The sequence below is a fragment of the Vicugna pacos genome, chromosome 26 (genome assembly GCF_048564905.1).
Source record: "Vicugna pacos chromosome 26, VicPac4, whole genome shotgun sequence".
In the NCBI taxonomy this organism is placed as follows: Eukaryota; Metazoa; Chordata; class Mammalia; order Artiodactyla; family Camelidae; genus Vicugna; species Vicugna pacos.
The window spans coordinates 23,502,047-23,525,649 of NC_133012.1; the positions used below are offsets into that span (position 1 = coordinate 23,502,047).

At 36.4% G+C, this 23,603-nt stretch overlaps 1 long non-coding RNA gene across 1 annotated transcript in view; it reads left to right on the forward strand.

Moving 5' to 3' along the window:
* The first annotated feature begins 422 nt into the window (after positions 1-422).
* LOC140689611 (uncharacterized) overlaps positions 423-23,603 on the forward strand; it is a 28,706-nt gene continuing 5,525 nt past the window's right edge. Inside the window, exons 1-2 of the long non-coding RNA XR_012064650.1 lie at positions 423-640; positions 14,677-14,769. This is a non-coding gene — a long non-coding RNA (uncharacterized lncRNA). The remainder of the gene's footprint in view (positions 641-14,676; positions 14,770-23,603) is intronic.

Below are 23,603 nucleotides of genomic sequence, written 5' to 3' on the forward strand. Positions count from 1 at the left end.
CAAAATTAGAACTGGGGAAGCTGGGAGTGAAGAGGGAGGCTGAGAATTTCTGATTTTAGAAAGTGCCCAGGTAAATATGGTCAGTGAGAATCTGGAACTAAGGAAGAAAAGGAAGGCATTCTTTAGGCCATCTTCCATACACAAAATAGATGAGACCTAGACCAACAGATAAAAACTAGAAAACAAATATGACACATGGAAGCATTAAGAAAGAAAACAATAGATCACTTTTATTTATTTCTCTTTTAATACATGTTGCATGGTGTATTAATTCTTAATGTAGGTTATCACATTAATTTCTCAACTAAATACATACAACAGGTACTATTATTGCCATCACCCCCAACCATTACTATGAGAAAACCAAAGTTCAGAGAGGTGAAGGAACTTGCTCAGGACCTCAGGGACAGAGGGACGCAGAGTGTTATCTCAGGCCAGAGCCCCTGCTCTCAGCCACTCACGGGACAGTGATAGCAGTGAAAGATTTCAGTGCAATTTGAAGGTGAATTACATTTTTCGTGGTGGACCACACTTCTTTGGAATGGAGATACTCATTGGAGCAAGTGTGCCCCTGCTTTACTAATATGCACCTGCATCAAGGTGATGGGAAGATTGCTGGTAAAGCCAATTACCTCTAAAGGTAAGTCTGAAGGTAATTTGGGGGGAAACACGCAGCTGCTTGTCTTTGGAGGTGTATATGCATTTACTGGCCTGACTTTCAGAATCTTTCCAAACAGAGCCTTTCAGTTCTTTGCAAAAGCTCAAGTAGCATGTAAGATTTCCCCTATTAGAAATGGGAAATATGATTATATTTCATAAACAGTCAACTGTGCTGTCAGTTTTTTTACCTTGATTCTCTGTTGTACAAAGGAGTTTACATCCACATTTACAGTGTTCATAATGTACTAGGCAGAAGGTCAGCAGAAAAAGAAGTGACAAAGATATCTTCATGTATGTTTTACAAAGGTCATCTGAAACAGAAATTTGTCCATTAATTTTCTGTAGGTACTCCTTTTCACTTCTATTTCTTCCCGAAAAATAGTTAGTACAGAATTACATCCCCAGTCATAGTAGGTAATATTGTCACACAGCAGCTTGTTGGAACCAGCAAACAACTCTGATTGTCAGGCTAATGGAGACGGTCTATACATGAATTATTCAAAGGCTTGTATAATCAGTACAGCATTCAAATTAAACCCCAGAATGTGCAAATTAGGCAATTATTCATAAAAATTATTAAGTTTTATTTTTCAGAGCTCAGTGTGACATTTTGCATAAGCTTTGCTTAAATATAGCATGAAACATTGCAATTAGAGCTGTGGTTCCAGTTCTGTATTTAAGCACTGTATGTTTAGATGAATGTTTACAAGTCTATAAGTAATATTATGGAAATAAAAATTAGTAATAAAAATATTGATGATTATACAAATGTAAACATGTGTCTGATTGGTTGAACTTGTCAGTCATAATCAGCGAGATATCTTGACACCTGACACTTAATCAGTTATGAGGTTGTCCACTACTGGCTCAGTTTTTGTCTTTGGAGAATTGAATCCACAGCAAGATACTGAGCCACCTGCCACACAGACTATAGATATACATCCTTGTATACAGTGTGTAGACATTTGTCAATAAAAAGAACAATTTTATTCACTCTAAAACATCAGTATATACTATTTCTCAATGGTTTAGCAGAGAAATAGTGAGGGGATGAATTAGGGCAGTAATAGTGAAAATGGTGAGATGGAGTTTTATTTGGGTGCTAGAGTGATTGATTGACTAATTTTCTGGGAGAGAGATATATAAATCATAGCAGCAGATTTTCTGCCTTATTAAGCTAGGTAGATTATAATGCAACTGAACAACTTAGGGAATTCAAGAAGTTAGTGATTGTGGTTGTAAAAGTGTGGTCTTTGCAAGAGATCAATGAATATGATTTTGGGCAAACTGAGTTTAAGTTTTCTGTGGGAACTTCCTGTGGACACTGTCCCCTGCAGGCTGCTGGAAATGCTGTTGAGGTCCTATTTCATGATAAGGCACAGGCATCCAGTAATTTTAGCAGATTGCTTGCGTGGCACTGGATGGAAGAGCCCATACAGAAAGAGGCACAATAAGAAAACAATTGTTACACAAATCCTCACTGAGACCCAGTAAGTAAGGGTGAACACCAAGAGCCTGTGACATAGAAGAAACGCAGGTTTGAAGCAGGGAGAGAACCAGAAACAGCTATTATTATAAGGGAAGAATGAGTGTATTCCTTTTCTATTTTTGCTGTAACAAATTACCACAAACTTGGTGGTTTAAAGCAACACAAATACATCACCTTACAATTCTGTAGGTTAGAATTCCAAAACGGGTCTCAAGGGCTAAAACCAGTGTCAGCAGGACTGTGTTCCTTCCCAGAAGCTCTGGGGGAGGTTCTGTGCCCTTGCCTTGTCCAGCCTCTGGAGGCTGCCTTCATTCCTTGGCTTATGGCTCCTTCCTCCATCTTCCAATCCAGCAACGTTGCACCTCTCTGCATCTCCTGTCATCCTATTTCCCTCTGTCCAAAATTGGGAAAGTTTCCCTAGTTTTGAGGACCCATATGATTGACTATATTGGGCCCACCCAGATAACCCAGAATGATCTCCTTATCTCGAGGTTCTTTATTTATTAATTAATTAATCACATTTGCATGATACCTTTTTCCACAAAAGTACATTCACAGGCACTGGGCATTAGGATATCTCTAGGACGATCTTAATCTTATTCTACCCACTACAAGATTCAAACAGTGGGTTCAGGCACACAGGTTTACAAGAGGGAGGCATCATGGACAACAATCTCAAATGTTGCGGGGAAGCCAAATGCTGGAATGTTTCTGCTATTTTCCCATCTTTCAGAGATGCCATATTAATCCATTCTCCATCTCTTCCAACTATTAAGTCAATTTGATTAAGTACAGGGTTACAGAATGTGTGAGTGAAAGGGGGTCATGAACATAGGAAGAGAGAAAAGCCAGAAGAGGGTTCTCCGAAAATAGACCCTGCCTAGGTGCATAAAGCTTCAAATTTAAAACCAAAACCAGTCAAAACAGCAAAAGGTAAAACAAAACAAATAATGTTTGAAAAGTCAAAAAATTAAGCAGTGTTTTAAATTCTTTCTGAAGTTCTGGAATCTGACCAGCCTCAGCCAGGCTGCTCTTAAATATCTGTGTGGATTCAGCCCAATTCCATCTATATATGGAATCTAAAGAACTGAACTCAGAAACAAATTAAAATGGTCGTTGCCAGGTGGGGGAAAAGGGTGAAGGTAGTCAGAGGGTACAAACTTCCAGCTATGAGATGAGTAAATTCTGGGGTTCAGTGTACAGCATGTGACTGTGTTAAAAATATTATATTATATATTTGGAATTTGCTAAAAGAGGATATTTTAAAAGTTCTTACCACAAACACAAAAAATGAAATTGAATTTATTCTATATGAAGTGGGAAACTTGAATCAAGGTGGGGTATAATACAACTCTTCTAGTTTATGAAATCACTTATTAATTCACATTATTTTTTTTCTGCCCTATATAAGCATACAACATATGGGAACCCCCCCTCCAATTTTAGTTGTAATTGTATAGTCGCAGGCAAATGTTTAATACAAAATTTTATCTCAAATTAAGATGCTGCAGTGGGTTTACTTCTTGAAAGAACTTAACATCATAAGTGTTGATGATATCATTAATTTTCATGCAATATAAAAAGATAATTATATTTCATTTACTTGTGAAGATTTAACTTGGCAGAGGAGAAGATTCCCATGCTGAAGTGTGAGCTTAAAATAATTAAAACAACCCATTAAACCTAAACATTTTTATATGGTCTATGTTTTAAGTATATGATTTAATGTATAATTAAAAAAAAACCATTGCCATCATATCTAATCTGAATTGTCTGTCAACATCTAACAGTGTGCAAGTCATGTTTCAGAAAAGTCAAAAATGCGTGTGAAACAATTACATTCTAAATGCAACTAGAATATGCAGTATCCATAAATGACTACACGTTTTTAAATTTGTTGATGTGTAAATATGTCTTCTACTGCAATTCTCTCCTACCCAAAAGGTTCTTATTAAAATCTGGGAACAGCTTAACACATACAAGATGTGATGCCAAGGAGAGGCTGAATGTTTTAAGTTAAAAATTCAGATTAAAATGTAATCTTTGAGTGGTATAGTGTAGAAGAAATGGCTTGGCTTGGAATGGAAAGCAATGAAGGATAATCATCAGCAGACCCTCTCTTCACTGAGTCCTGAAAAAGGAGCTTGTCTCAAGTTCCTTATCAGTAAAATTGATGCAGAAAAACCACCTGACATTTCTGTGAGCTAAATTTGTGAAAGTATTTTTTAGATATTGCCATTGTACAACTGAAAGATATACTATTTGTGATTATTCTTTATTGCTATGTTCAAGGGAGAAGGAAAGAAACATTGCATGATTTTTTTTTTATGCAATGCAACCAGACAGTCCTGATGCTGATCTATGTTGTGCCACTTACTACCTAAGAGACCTTGAGGAAGTCTTGTAACTTCTTAAAATCTTACTTATCTCTTTTGTAGGATAAGTGTAATCTTGTGTGTTCCAAAAGGTTTTGTGAGAAATTAATAAAATTGTTTTACATGAGTCAGGAAATAGAATGCTTTATACAGTGTAGGCATCTCATGCATCTTAGTTTTCAGTCCCTCTCTTCAATTTATGAAAGTAATGTGTTCTCTTTTTTCTGGTATTAATACCCTTCATTATCAAAATTCAAACACATTTAAAACCAGTAAGAGAAGACATTGGGAAACAGAAATAGGGCAAAGTCGGTGAGTATTTTCTCTCTAATTGCCCTTGTCAAAATTACTTTTGATGTCTTTTTTAATTCCTTGGTTTCTTCTTTTATAAGGGAAAGATGGTTAGAATCTGGCAATAAGAATTGGCCATTGTATTTGAAGACTTCAGAGCCAGGAGATGGGAATTGTGGCAGGGGAAAGATTCTTTATTCCTTTTGTCTTTTTCCAGAAGCAATCCAGCATGAAGTACACAGAGAGAAGAGAAGCTGTATTGCTTAATCCAAGTACTTTCTGACATTTTAGTTATTTGAGTGATGGGCTGGACTCATACACAATTCCCCTCAGGTAATGTGTCACCCTATAGGAAACGCCACTCAAAGTCAGATGCAGCTAAAGCACATGGATATACACACAGCATCTGACTTTATAATAATTTATTGTAACATCATGTCTTCTGGATAAGTAGCTTTGTTAAATTCTTCCTGACCAGCTGAAGTCTCCTGTACTTCGTTAAAGAGGCATCTATCAAATTCTCTACTTTAATATAATGAGTGCTGCTAGTCCCAGACTACTTCTGACTACCTAGTCAAGTCGTGAAACGTTTTCTTGTCTGACATGTGAAAAATGCTTAATATAGAACAGTAAATGACACGCTCAAGTTTACTTTAAAAATTCTATATTCATAAGGAAACATGGCCCAGATATGAGTGTATAAAAAAAGAACTAACAGACCATTTATGAAATCTCATGAAGCAAATTTGATGAAATAACTCAATATTTCATATTAATCACAAGTTAACCAGTGACAGAAATGCCTCTGCAAAGCCTGTTCAGGCAGCACACCTGGGTGCCCTAAGAACAGCTTGTCTTCTCTGAAGGTGTGATGCTCTAGGTCAGTTGGGGGGGGTAACTTACAGAGACACTTGAGGCCACCACGGAGCTAGGTTTGCTGTCAGACAGTGACATCTGTGGCTCTCTGTGAAAGCAAGGAGACACAGTACAATTTTCTTGCAAAACAGTAAAATGAGAAGTCTGTAACTCTAGTACCATGTCTTACTTCATAATGACAAAAGCCCCAGGTCCCCTAACAGTTGATTACATGTGAATTTGAGTCATTTATATTTACCTAGAGAAATTGACCCAAAAAAAGTTGTACAACTGAAGCTCATATAATATCATAAGTCAACTGTAGTTCAATTTGAAAAATAAATAAATAAAAGGAAACCCTGCTCGAAAAGTAAAAAACAAAACAAAAAAAAAAAACGAGGAAAGAGATAACTATTCTGGATACTTTTAAAAGATCTAGATAAAGTCTAAAAAAATCCTTGGTATTAATAGCAAAAGAGTCATGGGAGATTTTCCTGGGAGGAGTTTTTAATAAAATGTTGAAAAAAACCTTGCAGAAATTTACAGAGTGAGTTTGAGCTTAGTAAGTAGGGATGATAAAATTCAGCATCTTAAATGTTTGACTATGAGGCGTGTGTTACAGGTGGGGTTCCCCAAGAAGAGCTTATCAGGATCTTTATGACGGAGTATCCTTGGTATTAACATCAGTGGAATGAAGGGTGAGGGGAGCAGAATTAGGAGAAGCAGAGCTGTGGTGCAGTATCTTCCGTCAAATTCAGGAAGTTCTGCAGCCAAAATGGCCCATCATGAGGATAAAATGGCTGGAGTTTTATACCTTTCCCCCTATGAACCATTAGTTGTAAGCTGTCTCAGGAAGAGGGTAACTTTGGAAAGGTTCTTTCTCTGTTGTTGAGGCAATTTCTGAAAGGTTGTCAGCCACATCAAACCAAAATGTTAAGCTTACATACTGCATGATTCCAGCTATATAACATTCTGGAAAAGGCGAATCAGTTGAGACAGTAAAAATGTCAGTGGTTGCCAGGGGTTGGGAATTGGGAAGGATGAATTGGTGGAGTACAAAGGATTTTTTAAGCTGTGAAAACACTCTGTAAGATACCATAATGATAGACTAATTCATTATATATTTGTTCAAACCCTTAGAATATTCAACACCAAGAGCAGACTGTAATGTAAGCTATGGACTGATTATGATTTATCAATGTAGAGTCATCTATTATAGCAAAGGTACCACTCTAGGGAGGAGGCTGATAATGAGGGAGGCTATGCATGTCTAGAGGCAGAGGGTGTATGTGCAATCTCTGTACCTTCCCTTCATTTTTGATGTGAAACTTAAACTGCTCTGAAAAAAGTTCTCAAAATAACAATAGCAACTGGGCAAAGGAGTACCAAGGGCTGCTCAGGTAGACCCTGTCGTGCCATATTCTTCACTGCTCTACTTGTGCAGGAGCAGTCCTCTCCTTAGGAAGATGATGACTCTCTGTCTTGCCTTCTGGTCCTTGGACACAGGTACCCAGGAAGCAGCCATCGTTAATAGTTGGCTCTCGCAATGTTCCTTGGAGGATTGTAAGTCCCTTTGGGGCCTGATGGATCAGTCCATGCAGTGCCCAGTGCGATAGAGATGGTTAAGTACAAGTTCTTCTTTTATGTGGTTGGGAGTGATGATAAACGGCCACTCTTACTTTCTCTCTTGTTTCCCGAGCCCAAGTATTTTTCCTACGTAGGATATATCACTGTGAAAATCACTAATTGAGTCTTTTGTGTGATATACATCCTCATAAAGGATCTCTTTCAAGGCCATTCCTTAGTCATGCCTTTAGCAGACCTTTGTAATCCTTTCTATCAGGCTGGAAATTTCTGGGCCAGGACCCATCCCCCATATCCTTTGTTGTATGATAGTTTTCTGGTCTGATACAATGTTATGTGGGAACCTTTGCCAGTATATCAAGCACTTGGTGAACCATCAGGTAGTGGTGCTGGCTAGGGTTTCATGGCAGGAAAGATGACCTCTACCCAGAATACGTATCTACTCCTGTTGGAATGAATGGTTGGCTCTTTTGGGGTGGAAAGGATAGAGCGTAGTCAACTTGCCACCAAGTGACTGAATGGTCTCTCAGAAAGATGAAACCAAACAAGGGGCTTCACCTTGGTCTCTGTTGCTGGCAGGTTGGACATTCAGCCTTGGTACACGTGAGCCCAAGCTGCAGGACACATGCGTGGTCTCTATCCCTGCTCCGTTGGCCACGTTTTTCATGTGCTATGGGGCCAGAACACCACTGGGCTGGCTGAGATGGAGGCTGAGTCGTTTGTCCAGTTGGCTGTTTAGTGCCTCTTCTCCATAATGGGCGTTCTTTGGTGACGTTAAGATGTGATACAAGGATCTTCAAAGTTGTTGCCCATTCCTGTTCCATTCCATCTGCCTTTCGACCCAAATCGCCTTGTTCCAGATCTTCCAGTATATTTTTTTCCTTCAGAAGACCTCTGACTAGAAATCTTGCTCATTAGCAACTACCCAGGAGTCCATAAATATCCTAATCTTATGCCACTTTTCCGTTTACACAAAGTGGTTGACCAGGGGTCTGGCACGAAGCTCTGCTGGGAGGGTTTCCCTGTGCCTTCCTTGCACTGGGCTGTGGTGCGGCTGCCGGCCATTCTCTGCTCACAGCCTTACACCGCGATGATGCATGTAAGAGAGCTCCCATATGGCCTCAGGTGTAAGCTGAGGACAGGGCACTGGCCCAACTGTGGGGACTGACATGAGGGTGTAAGCTACTTGCTCATGCAGCTTGCTAGAGTCCCCTGGTCACCCCTGTGCTTAATTCTGTGTGTAATTCTTCCATTGTATGCTATATTGGCCTGGTTCCATCCCACTTTATAGACTGGTGGATCTGCTGGAATCCAGCTTGTGTTACAGATAAACAGAGCCAGATATTAGGTAAAGCTGTGAAACCAGGGTTTATCTGTAACTAATGGCGGTAGAGGAAGGAATTGCATTCCATTCTGACCTGTGCAGGGGTGACGGGGCATTCTAAAGGGAGAGCGAAGGAACTGGGAGGAGGAAAAGAGACTTAAGTGTGAAACTGCAGAGTCGGTCAGTGCGAATGTGTCTGCCAGGTGGCAGTTATCAAAGGTAGGAGTCTATTCTCCCAGAGACTGGGAGACAGAGGACCGGTCCTTCCTGATTCCTTGAGAAAGACACTCCTGAGTTGTGAGAGGTATATGTGCATCTCAAAGGAAATGAAAGAATTCACAGTTTTGAGCCCTTTTTAGTAACAGTTCTAAGTAAAGGAGGTCAGGGGCCTGTTGTCAGGTGTGGACTAGGACTGACAGTGAAGTCTTTTGACATCCCTGAGCTTTCCCAGACAGGAACTGAGAAGAAGGCAGGGTGATCCAAGGGATACCGCCTTAGGCTGTTAGAAGTCATGTTAAACTCAGGCCAGTCTCTTGTGCAGGGTTTAAATGGAATGCTCATGGTAAGTCTGGTTTTGTTTGTATGTTTGTTTGTTTGCAGTTCTCACTCATGGTGATTACTTTTGGACACATTGGACATTACTTTTGGGAAGTCGGTGCCCCACAGTCAGATACCTTGTCTGTGCGAGGTTCCAGCACAATTCCAGGAGATGTTTTCAACGGGTGTCTAATTCTCCTTTGCAGGTGGCATGAACTCACTCTAGGCCACTAGGGGTCAGTGTTCTCTCTTGGGGCTTGCCGGAAATCCCACACTAGATCTTTTCCCACCCCTGCTTCTTTTAATTACAGAGTGTCTGCTGGGTCAAATGGCACAAGCATCAAGTCAGCTTGCACTTCAGCCGGGATCCCCAGGTTCTTGTGCTGGGCCCCGCAGCAAAAGTTGGTGGCCTTCTGTTTCAGGTACCTGATAGGAGAGTATCGCTAGGTGTAGGATACAGGGATGCATAACCTGATGAAGCAAACCAGGCATTACACTTCCTTTTTTATGTTAAGAAATACTAGACGCAATACAACCTTTGTCTTTTACTTTGAGTGGTGTGTTTCCTGGCTGCTGGACTCCTGGAATATCTGCTGATACGAAGGGTCTGAAATTTCTTGAGTTTCATCCTTCACCCTCTGGAGTGCATGTTCTTAGCAATTCTGATCTGATAGATACTTCCTGATCATCTGATCCAATTAGCGTGATGTCTTTGCTACAGTGCATTAATGTGATGTTGTGCAAGGTGTCCAGATGGTCCATATCTCTTTGGACTGCATTATGATAGAGAACATGAGAATTAACATAGCCCCAGCCAAAAACTATAAATGCGTACGTTGCTGCATGCTTGGTGAATGTGAACTGCTTCTGATTCTCTTTCCTGGTCCGAATATGAAAGGACACATTTGCTAAGGCTGTGACCATTTACCATGTACCCGAGTCTGCTGCAATCACCTCTAGCAAGGTACCACGTCTGACCCAGCAGCTGCATGTCTACTGCCTGTTGTTCTTGGGCGTCTGTGTAACTTCTACAGATGCCACACAGTGAATTAAAAACGGATATCATGAGACCACAGTCTGGGCAGCCTTTTAGAAACTTCACTGTGGCACGAATCTGTTCCCTGTCCCAGAGTGGAATATTTTTATAGATTTAGCGTCTTGTCTCATGGAGGACTGTAGCTTTAGAGGCCCCAGCTTGGTCATCCTCACTCTGATGTATCTCACTCTGGAGGCTGAAGACCCCATTTGGTGGCTGCACCAACTACCATGTATGTCCATTCCAGGTATATACCCAAGGACCTGGAGAATGTAGAGATGGAGGGGCCAGAGAAACTAAAGAGAGGACACCGTTCAGACAGAGAAGATCCTGGAAAGGGAGGATAGGGAATGGAAGTCGATATGAAAGGCAGTATTTCCTTTGTAAAAGATCCATGTGAATGGGAGTCAGACTTTGGTAAATCCAAGGAACTCTCAATGATGACTCATTTGCTCTAAGAAGAGGAGACAGGGTTGTCATTGAAGAGGGAGGATTCAGAGTTTTGAAGAGAGTGGAGAATGTTTTGGAACAGACCCTGTGGAGACTAGGAAAATAAAAGAAGAAATAGCATCAAGGGCTCAGCTGAGGCTGGCAAACATACAAGCCCGAGGTACAAATTATCTGGCTGTGTAATTATTTCCAACAGTGCTTGCACCTGGGAATAAGCATTGAGAATTCTGGTGAGATGGAGACTACATTAAAGTAAGACAGGGGAGGATACTGGTAAGAGAATAATTAATTACTTAATAGTGAATAGGTGTGTGTAATAATTACTTGAATTATTTGGAAGTAAAATGATTAGGTTTGCTTTTTTTTTTTTAAGAAAAGTCTCAGGTCATCTAAGTTATGAAAAATCTGCATTATTTTAGAACTAATGTTAGTTTATGTAATTCAAGGTGAAACAGGTGCAGTAATAGTACTGAAGTGAGGCAGATGTCCTGCCTTTGTTCACATGCACTGCTGAGAACCTGAGCACTGTTTGCCCCTGTGTGCAGCAGTGTGAATGTTGAAAGGAAAATCAGTGACTACCTACTGAGTGTCTTCAGTATAGGGGGTGTGGATTACTTTTAATTAATCTTATATGTTGGGCAAAGTTAAATTCGTCCTCTCATCGTTTACGTTTATGATGAAACGATAGTCTAATGATTACAGGATAGAAAATAGATAAAAGCTATCTGGCCCATCCCACGTTATAGTTACACACACAGTTAAATCACTAGATGGCTTGTTTTCTTTTTAACTACTTTCAGATTTACTGATAGGAGAGAAATAGTCGATTCAAACACCTCTTGATTAGTTCTTAAAACTTGAAAAATCTGCCTTTTCAAAGTAAATTTTTTTCACCTTTAGATAACGAAAAGTATATATAAATCATGTTGGCAAGAGAAGCGCATTTTAGGATATATTTTTGTAGACGTGGAGATGAAATCAAATTTATATTGAAAAAGTTAATATTGTAAATGACTGACATCACTAAGTATAGACAAGTCTGTTGATTTTTTAATTCACTTATAAATCATAATCACTAGATAGAAGTTTGAAATTTAAAGTATGTGTCGTAAATACATAACTGAAATTAAAATATAAACATTGTTACAATTTTTTAAATTAATTTTAAACAATCCTATGCAATAAGAATTAAATTTGAAGTGACAATAAGCCAGGAGATATAAATCTGTTGGTGATGTACTTAGGCAATCGTTTGCAAAGAGGAGCACTAGGAAGCATATTATTATTGAAAGAGATGAATCATTTTAAGTATTATACATATTTTAAGTACATATGAAAATGTAGACCCAGTATGCTCATTTTTGATTTACATTATATTTTGTTTGCTTTCTATTTCTTTCATTTTGCACCTCTGTGAGATGATAGATTGATAGATGCTCTTATTTTCTTGGTTTTAACTTCTAAAAGAAATATTTTAAAAACCTACTCTGTCACTTCTAGTTCCATCACCTCTAATAGAAGGAATATATCAGTCATCAAATAAAAAGGATATAATACAAACTCCCTTATTTTGCAAAGCAGTCATTACCTGGTTGAAAAATACGTACTTGGTTTCAGTTGCTTACCTCGGCCATTTGAGTAGTATACACGCACAAAAATTTGCTTCTTTTTAAACAACGTCAATTATATTGTTGAATAAAGGAAACAGGACTGGTGTTCTGAAATTACTAAATGACCTTCTACAAGCCACTACGGATGCTTTGCACAACACGGGCATGTACTTTCACCTCTTTCCCTGACTGGATTATAAATTCTGTGAAAGCAGGATGAGTATCTGGTTCTGCTTCCTGATGTATCTGTCACTCATGTCTCGTAATACACAAGACGCATCACTGGTTTCTGATAGTTTTTGCATGAAATAATAAATGGACAGAAAGTTACACTATTGGGAGTAGTAAAAAGGAAGCACATTCTAAGCAGAACTTGCCGCAGGAAGATTTGCTTGGAAGTAAGATGCTTGAGATGTGCACTGAGATGATGAAAGACTATATTGACAAGAAGCTAATGGATTTTATTAAAGGAAAAATTGGCAATTAACTTCATTCATTCATTTAGCCTTGGAAGACTTTGAGGTTTAGAGAAATTAAACATTTTGCCCAAGGTCAAGCAATGACTTAGTGGCAAAATAAGAATTGTCAGAGCTGTCAGACTGAGGATTCTGAGCTCTAGTAACTAAATAGGCCAGTTGAGAGATCATTGATATGCTAATCAGGAAACCTGGGTGTTCTGCCTAATTCTTCCACTAATTATCCATGACCTCAGGCAAGTTGGTCATTATTTCTTGCCTCCATTTCCTCATCTCTCAAGTAAAGTTAAAAGAGAACCATCCTACATCTTTCTTAGGAGTGAGTGAGACCCAAGAATCACAGAAGAAGTTAGAAGGTCTTTATTACACATGTTGATATCAGGTTATCACAGTTAGTCTTAGTAAGGAAACCACTCCCTAAATATAGGGATCTTAAGTACCTTGAAGATAGTGTGACTCCTCAAGACCTATTTAATTCCAACTGGAGAACAAATAAAGGCACATATATTTCGATATTTAAATTTGAAGTGGTCAAAAATCAACTGACCAGATTTGCAGGCTGCCTGGCATCCCTCTTTAGCTAGAGCCCTACTCTCTAATTGATCACTGAAGTGCAGATTATGATCCTAGATCACCAAAAGGTGGCGCTTCCTCTACCTTTACTTTCAATGTTGGGATCTCGCCACTTTCCTGGTAGTAGAATGTAGAAGGGGCATCACTTAGATTTTCAACTTCTTGGGGAAATCACACACACCTTTACTCCCTAAAATTTTACCCATATTGCATAATTTTGGAATTTTATAAGATATATCTTCTACCTTTTAGAATACACTTCTCTAAGCATGTATCTAAAATCTATTTTGTTTCCTTACCTGTAACAACTAATTCTTGGTTGCAAAATATATCAACATGCTGGAATTGAATTGGAAGTTGACCAACATGAGGTCAGAATCCCAGCAGAAGAGATTATTTCAAGAGCTAGAGTGTTCACATAGTCCAGAAATAAGACACTGAATATGTCCTGTGCTTCATGCCAAGCAAAGCTGTTTTTATTTGTGTGTGTGTGAGAGAGAGAGAGAGAGAGAGAGAAATTTTTTTTTTCCCCTTCAAAGCAATTGCTTCATGTCAAGTACAGGAATCTATGTTAATTTGTTCCAGCATTTGGAAATCCAGTTGCATTTCAAATCATAGTTTTTTAAAGTTTTAACAAGTTTGTCATGATACACCATCATCTACAAAGTCCTAAATGATTTTTGCACAGGACAATCAGTCCTGGAAATGGGAATGAGATAAAAATTACCGCACCTGTGTCTTTCTATTTTTTAGGATTTCCTCTATAATTCTTTCAGGGATCTAGTGTTGCTTTTGCTTTACTGTTTTGGTCAGAGTTTTATCCACAGAGGTTTACCTTTGATTCTTGATACTGTAATAGACCAAGAAAAATCAATAAATGTATGCATTGTGCAAGTTGCCAAGAACATTGAGTGTAAATATATATATATTTCAGGAATTGGGGGAATGCCCACAAAGTGTATTCTTCCACAACTACTGGGAGACAAAATTAGTTCTGAACACAGCTTACCTCCTAAACCCCGTGATTTTGTATTTTCACCATTTAACCATAGTCATCTTTTGGGTCCCATGGTTAATATTGGTTCATAGACTATGTTCAGTAACCTCTGAAATTTCTACTTACCATTTTCCCCCAGAATATAGTTTCTGTAATAAATTGCTGAAGAGCCATTTATTGAAAGTCGAGGAAAATTTATAGTAGTTTTACTTAAGGCAACATCTAAGGGCTTTCTTCATTTCTTTACAGGCTCGTCCTTTACTGAAGTGTCCTAGGTCTGTAAATTTGTAAAGTTGAGAGCTGAGTATAGAAATGATTCTCCATGTCTCCACTATTGTGACTAAAGTCAGATTTCTCTTCTTCAGTCCCAGAGCCTCTGTTTTTTAACTTCTTTTATTATTATTTTACAAATATTATAGGCTTTTGAGGCTGCACATCAAATAATCACTGCCTGAGGCCTCTCGGAATCAGAGCATAGTGGTTAGAACTCTGTCCCAAACTGACTTGGGCAGGTAAGCACCAGTATTTCACTATTACTACTCTAAGATCTCATATAAATGAAAATATATGTAATGTGAAATATAAATGCATAATATAAAAGTTAACATAGATATGAACAAAATTGTTTATGTTTATATTCTTAGTTCATCTAAAAGATGTGTTTAACAGAATAATATTAACAATTCACTTGATATTTGTAGCATATGGATAAATTAAATAAATGGCAGCTTTGTCAAAAAGGACTCGAGTAAAATTGGGATTACTCTGATGTAAAAGCACTTGCACTGTACATCATACATTGCAAATTATAAGATAACCGTTAAAATATATAAAGAATCATATAATTAACATGCTGAGAGGAGTCAGACTGGAATCATGTAAAATGTTCAAGTGAAATAAGTCAGCAAAAAGAGGAATAAAGCAAACAAGTCCAATGAATTAAAAACATTAAAAATATTATGTATGTTAATCCTACTATATAACTAATTATTCTAAACATGAATGCTACAAGCTTTACATCTCAATGTTTTACTAAAACTTTGATTTTTCTAGAACTTGTCAACACATGTGGACAAGTGGGTACAGACACTAGCATAATTGTGCCTGGCCGCTGGAGCAGTTGCATCTTAGGCTGGGCGGAATTTTTTCCACCTACGTATTTAAGCGAGTAATGTAGACCTAGTGGTACTAACTCAGATCGGGGAGTACATTTCATTCCACAGATGATTTACGTATTACATAATACATATAATAGAAATTTTAATACACAAAATTATATATATATATTTATACATTTATTTATATAATATATAATACATAATTACATATATTTATATAATACATAAAATAGAAATTTTTGGTAGATTTGGAAATCATTGTATAACTTCAGCAGCTGATTATTTCCCATTTATTAAACGTCATTACAGGAAAATTCAATATACAAGTGGTGGAATCAGCGTAGAGTGTTTCATGTTTGCATAGCAAAATTTTGACCCCATTAGGGCTTCAGTAGATTGTGTAAAACAATAATGTGACGTGTTTGCACTTAACAATAAAGTGACTAAAATGTGGAGAAATAAAGTCCAATTTAATGTTGGACTGGAATTAAGTTCTAAAAGCAAGTAGGATATAAAAAGAACTTACAAATAGATACAGTGTCATACTTCAAATGTCAAATAATTCTTTAGCTCAGAAGTAATTATGTATGTAACAATTTAATTAGAAAAGAAATGTGGAAGGATGAGATTCTTTCCAAGTATTTAATAATTGCTGAAAAATTTAGCTACTGATCAATAATAATAATTATTGTTGTTAGTAAATGGCCTAGTCAGGATACGTGAATCATATTTTAAGTCATTTTTGATGGAATGTAGCTGTCATAAAATAACTATTTCGTAAAGAAAAATACAAAAAAAATACGTAAGAGACACTTTAATCAAAATGATACTTATCCCAATTGGTCTTACAAGATTTCTCTCTAGCCTATTTAAATAAAACATCTATAGAGTCTTCATAAACCTATTCTACTGACTGATACTAAGCACTTACTCTGAAAGATAGAGATAACAAACAAGTTTTGCATATATGAGGAAATGTAAATAGTATTCAATTAATACCATACTGTGTTTTCTTTCTGCTCACAAATTGATTGCGCCTCATTCTTAAAATTCATGCTATCTCCCTTTGTAGCTTTGCAGTCAAAGCCAAATACATTATTTTAGAGACAAGCTATAATAATCCTTGCTCCTATCACACATGAAGTAGGGGATTTCTGCCGCTTCAGTGTAACGCCTGAAGTGCTGGTTACGACAGCGAGGTTCCACAGATGAAGCAATTCATGACCTACCCGAGGTAACCTCTGTAATTAGGAAATCTGCAGAGATCAATTACAGCCTGATTATAAAGGGAAAGAGATCCTCTCTTTTTCCTGCCCAGAATGGAACTTTGGAGAGATTACTTTAGGTAGGAATCAATGACCTGTAAAAATGTACTTGAGGCTAAAACTGTCTTGAGTGGCCATAATAATCTTCTAAGCAATAAGCTCTCTTTGATTTAACCGCCCCCTCCCTGCTTTAAGAATCATACTGGCTCACATACCTCAGACGTGGCTAGGGAAATGATTCAGTACATTCAAAATTAAACTAATAACTGCATGAAAGTAAGAAAGAAGAAAAGGAAGAATCTCGGGCACATATAGAAAAGGGGGTTAACATGTTAACGTTATGGTGTTTTGCTATGTTAATGTATAAGAAATGGGCTGGATAATTCTAAACACATAATGATTTCTCATAGCTACAGAATAACACTTCTCCCTGTCCTCTTTTTTTCCTTTTATTTATGAAAGTAAGATGTATTAAAGACAGTGTACCTGCTTACATTTTAAAATCGTTGGTTAGTGTTTACTCAGGTTAGAACGTGGTTCTGTAATTGATGAAGAATGAATACTGTAACCCTATGTGAATTATTGACATGGGAAATATCGTAAGTCTTAGGAGAATTTAATTCGTGATTGGGCAACGTTTTCCTTCACAGAGACTGTTATATCATTTTATCTTTTCCCTTCCAGTTTATTAGAAGTTAATCAATTGTAGATCATTGTAGTATATTTTTCCTGCCTGGTAAAGAAGTTCAACTAGGATGTTGAATATCTTTCCTGAAAAAGAAATGTACTGGTTCTCGTATTTTTTAAGAGTTTTAGCATTTCTTCAGACATATTTTCTAGGACCACATAAAACACTCTCATTTTATAATTTTACTGTACAATGTTATTTAAAGAAAGCTATTTATTTTCTACAATTCCAAAATATATGAGTGATTTTTTTTCTATACATGATAACTGACAGATATTTCCATGACCTCAGAAATATCAGAAATAGTAGGGTAGAAAATGTCCTTCTGCTCCACAGCTAAAAAGAAGACACTTTCCATGAACTGTGCTTTGAAAACTCACTTACATATTTATATATAGTAAAGAGCAGATCTCCCTATCTTTGCAGCACGGTGATGATAATTCAGTGAATAGATTACTTTACCCTAGAACATCAGAATATGCAATATTCTGTTGGATCATCCATGCAACGTTTGGCCATAATTTCAAGATTCATTCATTTTGCCTAAATTGCCTTAAATTCTACTCTACTGTATAAATCTGTGACTTTCAATGTGTCTAAATAACACTTTAATGCTTTTGAAAAAAGAAAACAGCCTTGATTTTTTTTTTTCTATAGCAACTATATATCCTTAAAGTTTCCGTTTGTCATCTAAACAAAGTTATCTGGCTAGCAAGGGAGGTAAATAGATAGAGTGCAGCATACTACATCAACTGAATGTGAGCAACTGACCCTCTGGGTATAAACTGAAATAGACTCTGTTCACTTCTGGGATTTAATACCACATCTTTGGACTCATGAGGGCTCAAATAGTTGATAAATACACTGGAATATTTTTAAACACATGTGACCATATCTTAAATGCCACCATATATCTATTCAGTCATGTCTTTCCCTCTTTCATTCGTGGTATTTACTAGTATAAATACCATTAGCTGCTACAAATACCATCATTTTTCAACACAATAAATTTAAAATAAATCTGTTTATAATTTTATGCTTTTTTACCTCTGATATTCATATATCATGATGCATCTATATCAGCATTTGAAGAAGGGATGAAAACAGAACAGAATTATTAGCTAAATTTATTTTGTGCTTACTTATTTTCTCAGAAGTAAGGCTTTCTTAAATGAAATGTATTTGTTTTCCCTGATTTTGTGGTAATTTTCCCCAGTCTATGCAGTCAGAGAGAACTCTTTAGCATTTTTCCATTACAATTGCTTTAATCATGATGAATATTTTTAAAATAAATTCTGTGCTCAAGCATAATTCTTACATTAAATAATTTTGTTGAGTAAGTTCCTTGCTAGGAGTCTTAGTTTTTATCTGTAGTTCATCTACATGTCTATGCTATATGCATACACACTCTTAAATCATTTGAATTTTTCTAAAATTCTAGTTGATCAGATTTGGTTTTTAAATATATGATGTGATAATAAATAAAGATATGATAATATTAATTCCATACTAAGAATAAAGTGAAACCAGTTTTTATAATATAATTTTCATTGGAGAGATCAGAAAATATTTACTGATTTGAAAGCAAAATCAAACCAAATTAAAAATAAATGGAATATTCATTATCTCAAACTGTATTTCAAATGGTTGTCCTGTCATCTAACTCATTATTTCGATCAAAATCAATACTGATAGTTATTCTTGATATTTTGTTTGTATATATGATTGAAGTGAAGAATTATGTCCTTTGAATATTGAATGGGGCTAAATCAATCCATTTTGTTTCATCTACCTACCTGCGTAAGAGACGCAGGCATAAATGGACATGAGTGCTTGGAATGAGAAAGTTGAGGCACCTGTATTTTAAAACAGGTTTGTTTTAGAGAACATAGTACCACATAGTAAGCATGAAAAAGAACGATGAAACAAGTGCCAATTAGAATGTTTCTATGAAAAATTTTGAAATTTAAAATGCAAGATCGAATAATATTTAACCTTTTATTTAAGAAAACAAACAAAGTACTTCACTTAGTGTGCGGTATATGGCCAATGATTGTGAAAGACATTCAAACGGGGTGGATAATCAAGCACGGAAGGCAGAATACCAGTGTATTTTGTATCAACAGCAGCGGTCTCTACAGCGCCTTCCTCTGTCAGTTCTAGGCTCGCTCTGTTGTCCTCCCCACCAAGCACTGTCTGGTTTGTTTGCGTTAATGAACATCTTTGGCACACATTTTGGTAGTTGACTGTTTGCGAGAGGAAAGTTGAAGAGCTAGTTCCACCCTAGAGAAGGAAATAGCCATTTATTAAGTACCTACTAGGTACCAGCACTGTATTGTAAGTTTTATATGTGATATTTAATGTGACCTTATTAAGAGGACATTTATTAAGATGGTATTAGTTTACCATATTCAGGGAAGAAAACGGTTACATAAGTTAATTCATGTAAGTGCTTATATCTATTTAGTGCAAACTAAACTCCAGAGTATTTTCACTTATTGCAAATTTCTTTGGTACATAATAATTACGTAGTATAATAAACTAGCAGTTAACATTTCTTAAGTTTACTTTAGCTGTTGAGCATTGAATTCATGAATGATTTTGAAAAAATCTTGTCTAGTAATTAGCATTGTTAACGAGTAGATATAACAAGTAGGGTTTATGGAGTGCCTCCAGATACTGTTCTTATGCTCTTATGTGTATTGGTTTATTTAATTTGCACAAAAATCTTAATAAATAAATCACTGAAGCTAGATTTTCATGTGGTAACATGCTGTCCTCAGAGCAGAACTCCTGGATAATGTTGTGCTACACAGGGTCTGTGTTGGAGGCCTGTTGTACCAAAGCCCGGGCATCACCTAGAATGTAATGACTGTGGAGGAGATGGTGGTACTGGTAGCTACCCCCAACCACCACTTGTCATCCATGTAGTCGCTGGTATTCCAAACTTCATAGAAGTAAGTGAGTAAGCATTAGAAGTAGAGGCAGAATCTTCTTAAGCAAAGGGATGGACCTTAGGCAGAGTTGGGAACTAGTGAATTGGGCTGAAGATGTGTTATTGCGTCCAACTCAGCAGTCAGAAAATCTATACATCTTATAATTAAAAATAAATAGTGGCTACAAAAGGAAAAAAATTGATGTGGTATAAACACACACATTATATTTATAGATATAAAGTCACATTTTTATGCTGAGTGACTCACTTCACTTGGAGAAAGAATTTTTTAAAGCAATAGGGTTACTGATATATGTTACTGAAAAGAGAATTAGTGATATGGAAGACAGGCCAGAAGAAAATATCCGGATAGAAATACAGAACTATAGAATGGAGAATAATACAGAAAAGAAGATCTGATGCACACGCACACAAAATATATAAGGCATAGTAACAAATAAGTAAAAGAAGTTTTCTGGAAATGAAAAGTAGGGAAAAAAAGTTCTTCTTCCATATATTGAAAATGCCCTCAGTGATTTTGTACAGTTTTTTCATGCTATCTCCTATGTAAACACTCAAACATGGATAGATATTTCACCAAGTATCTCAGCAGCTTCATTTCCAGCAAACTGCTTTTGCTTATCCTTCTGACCGTCTGTTTTCTAGCTATGTCTGCCAGAACCCCAGACAAAAGGAATACCTAATTTGATCTGAAATAACCCTACACATTTATTTTGCTTCTAAGGAAGGACCATTGTTAAAAGCCACAAGCTCATGGTGTACTCTCTCTTCTCTTTCCTCTTCTTTTAAGAAGTTCATGAGTAAACTACATAGCATCTAATGCTTGGAACAAGCCCAATCCTGGGTGACTCCCTGTCTTTTCTTAGTTATGCTTGAAAACGCCGGTTATTATACTAAATTCCCGAGCAGAGCAGAAGGTGGTGAGATACTACCATTTACATTTGGAGGAAGAAGGAAGCTCCATTTATGCCTTAAGAATTAAACTGACTTCCCTAACTCAGCTTCGTAATCACCATTTTGGTTAGAGTACTTAGCATTCACATTATTACTAATAAAGTGTTATTTGTTTCCTGATTTAAAACCGTACTGTAAGGAGGAAGATAGAGACTAGGCATTATTCAAACATTCCTGAATATATAAGCATAATATCACTAAACACATTAAATTCCCACTTAAACTCCATCCAGGCAAGGGAGTCATTAAAATGATGCATCTGAGAATATAGTGAATAATAAAGGAAATATAAGGTCTGTAAGGGTTGGAAAACAGGGAAGAAAATTTATGGCCAAGTGTAAATTAACATGAGGTTGGAAAGAATAAATTATGTAAGGACATGAGCTATTTGGAAGCATAGGATGTTCTTGTATATTGTTAGATGTTTTCAGTCCTAGAGTTTAATGGTACATAATGTGGCTAGTCGGGTGGATGGCTGGAATTAACTACATATCAGATCTAGGATTGATCAGGTTGGGGAACCGTAATCCTAAGGATTCTGTATACAAATATTGAAATTCCTCATTTTAGAAGCTGAAATTGGGATGGAGTGAAAAAGTTGTCAGATTCACAGTGTTTGGTGGACTTTTAATTAATGGAATATAAAAATAGACAAGTCTTTTGACAGTGGCCATGTGGATTTAGTAGAAAGGGCAGCTGGTGGTATATGGAATATGACAGAGTGAACAGTCTTCATGTAAGAAAGTTGCAGAGGTAGCAAGATTCTTAGGGAGAATGGTTTCAGGAAAGTTAAAGATTTGGGACGAGGCTTACGAAAAGGGATTGACAGTGTATGGTAATATGTTTTCAAAGGATAACTCGTTCTTAAAGACTTAATTGTGAAGGTTGGTAAGTAACATGACATTGAAAAGTAAATTAAGAATTTCACTTGAATGACTTCCTGCAGAGTTGTTAGCTAGTTAAAATATGAGAATTATCTTCAATGATGAACTACTAAACATCTACTTTATATAATGTATTTGAAATCACATCTTAGTCTTACCCAGCATACCTAGCGAGCACCGAAATCTATATTTTACATTAATTTCTTCTGTTTTTCTTTAGAAAGCCAATTTATATTTGTTTATATATAATCTTTTAAAGCTACTTCTTTTCCCCAGTATTCATCCACATTCCCTGATAGGGCTCATCAATATTATTTGCAAGTTCCCTGTGATGTTCTCATTTAATGAGGGAATTTGAACTCATTAAGAGCATCTGGTGTTCTATCATAATCTCTTTACTTATCTTAGGCTTCAATTATATCCTACACAGGTTTGTTCTAATCTTTCTCTTCCACCAATCAGTCTTATTAACGATGGAAAGCAAAGTGTCAGTTGCCCATTTCTCTGTGTATTGTGCTTTATATCCTAAGCAGATTTTTACTGTATATATTTAAAATGATTTTTGTTGAAATATTAAATATCTCTGACCTTGTTCTGGGTCTGTTTTTCTTTCACATATTATTAAGATATGCTTAATGATAAAAAATAATTATTTTATAATAATAGATTATTATAATCTAATATCTATAATATTAATATCTATAATCTCTTCTATAAAAGGAGAGGTTTACACAGTTTTTTTCATTCTTTCTGGTTTAATGAGTTTTAGCAAAATTCTATGTTAGTGAACACACAGTGTTGTTTTTTGTCATTATTTTCCATTTAGAGGCAAAGTCAGTTCCCACCTGACAAATGTCAACAGACATTTGATGATTATACTTGGTTATATCCTTTGTCTGATTGTTCAGTGGTTGAATCCTCTTTTCAGACCTGAGCCAGATGAGAGGATTTATTTCAATCTCGTCACCACTAGGATTATACAAATTATATTTCTTCTGTAGGAGAGGTGGCATTTTTCTGTTACTTCATTTTCTAAATTCTCTATTACTCCTATGCAATAGATAAAAAAAATACCTCCTTGAATGGAATAATGCTAGAGATCATTGACTCCATTTATATTTAATGCATTGCATTATTTTTATTGCATACCCCAAATATGTAATAAATTTATTAATTTTATTTCCTCATTACTTTCAGAAACTTAAAAATTAAATTGCCATATTAAAAAAAACTACAGGAAAAGGCATACTGATGCAGTGCTGAAGATTTTGTTGTTGTCAGAGTATCTTCAAAGATACTTGGCAGAATGCAACAAGAACAATATGAAAAATAAGAGGCCATTTGAACTGATAAACTTACATTTAGAAGTATGTCCCAAAGAAATAATTGAAGATATTCAGAAAGCTATAAAACTATACATATAGATTTAGTGTTATCCATATCAGTAAGATACTACATTGAAATTATGTGTTTAAAACAAA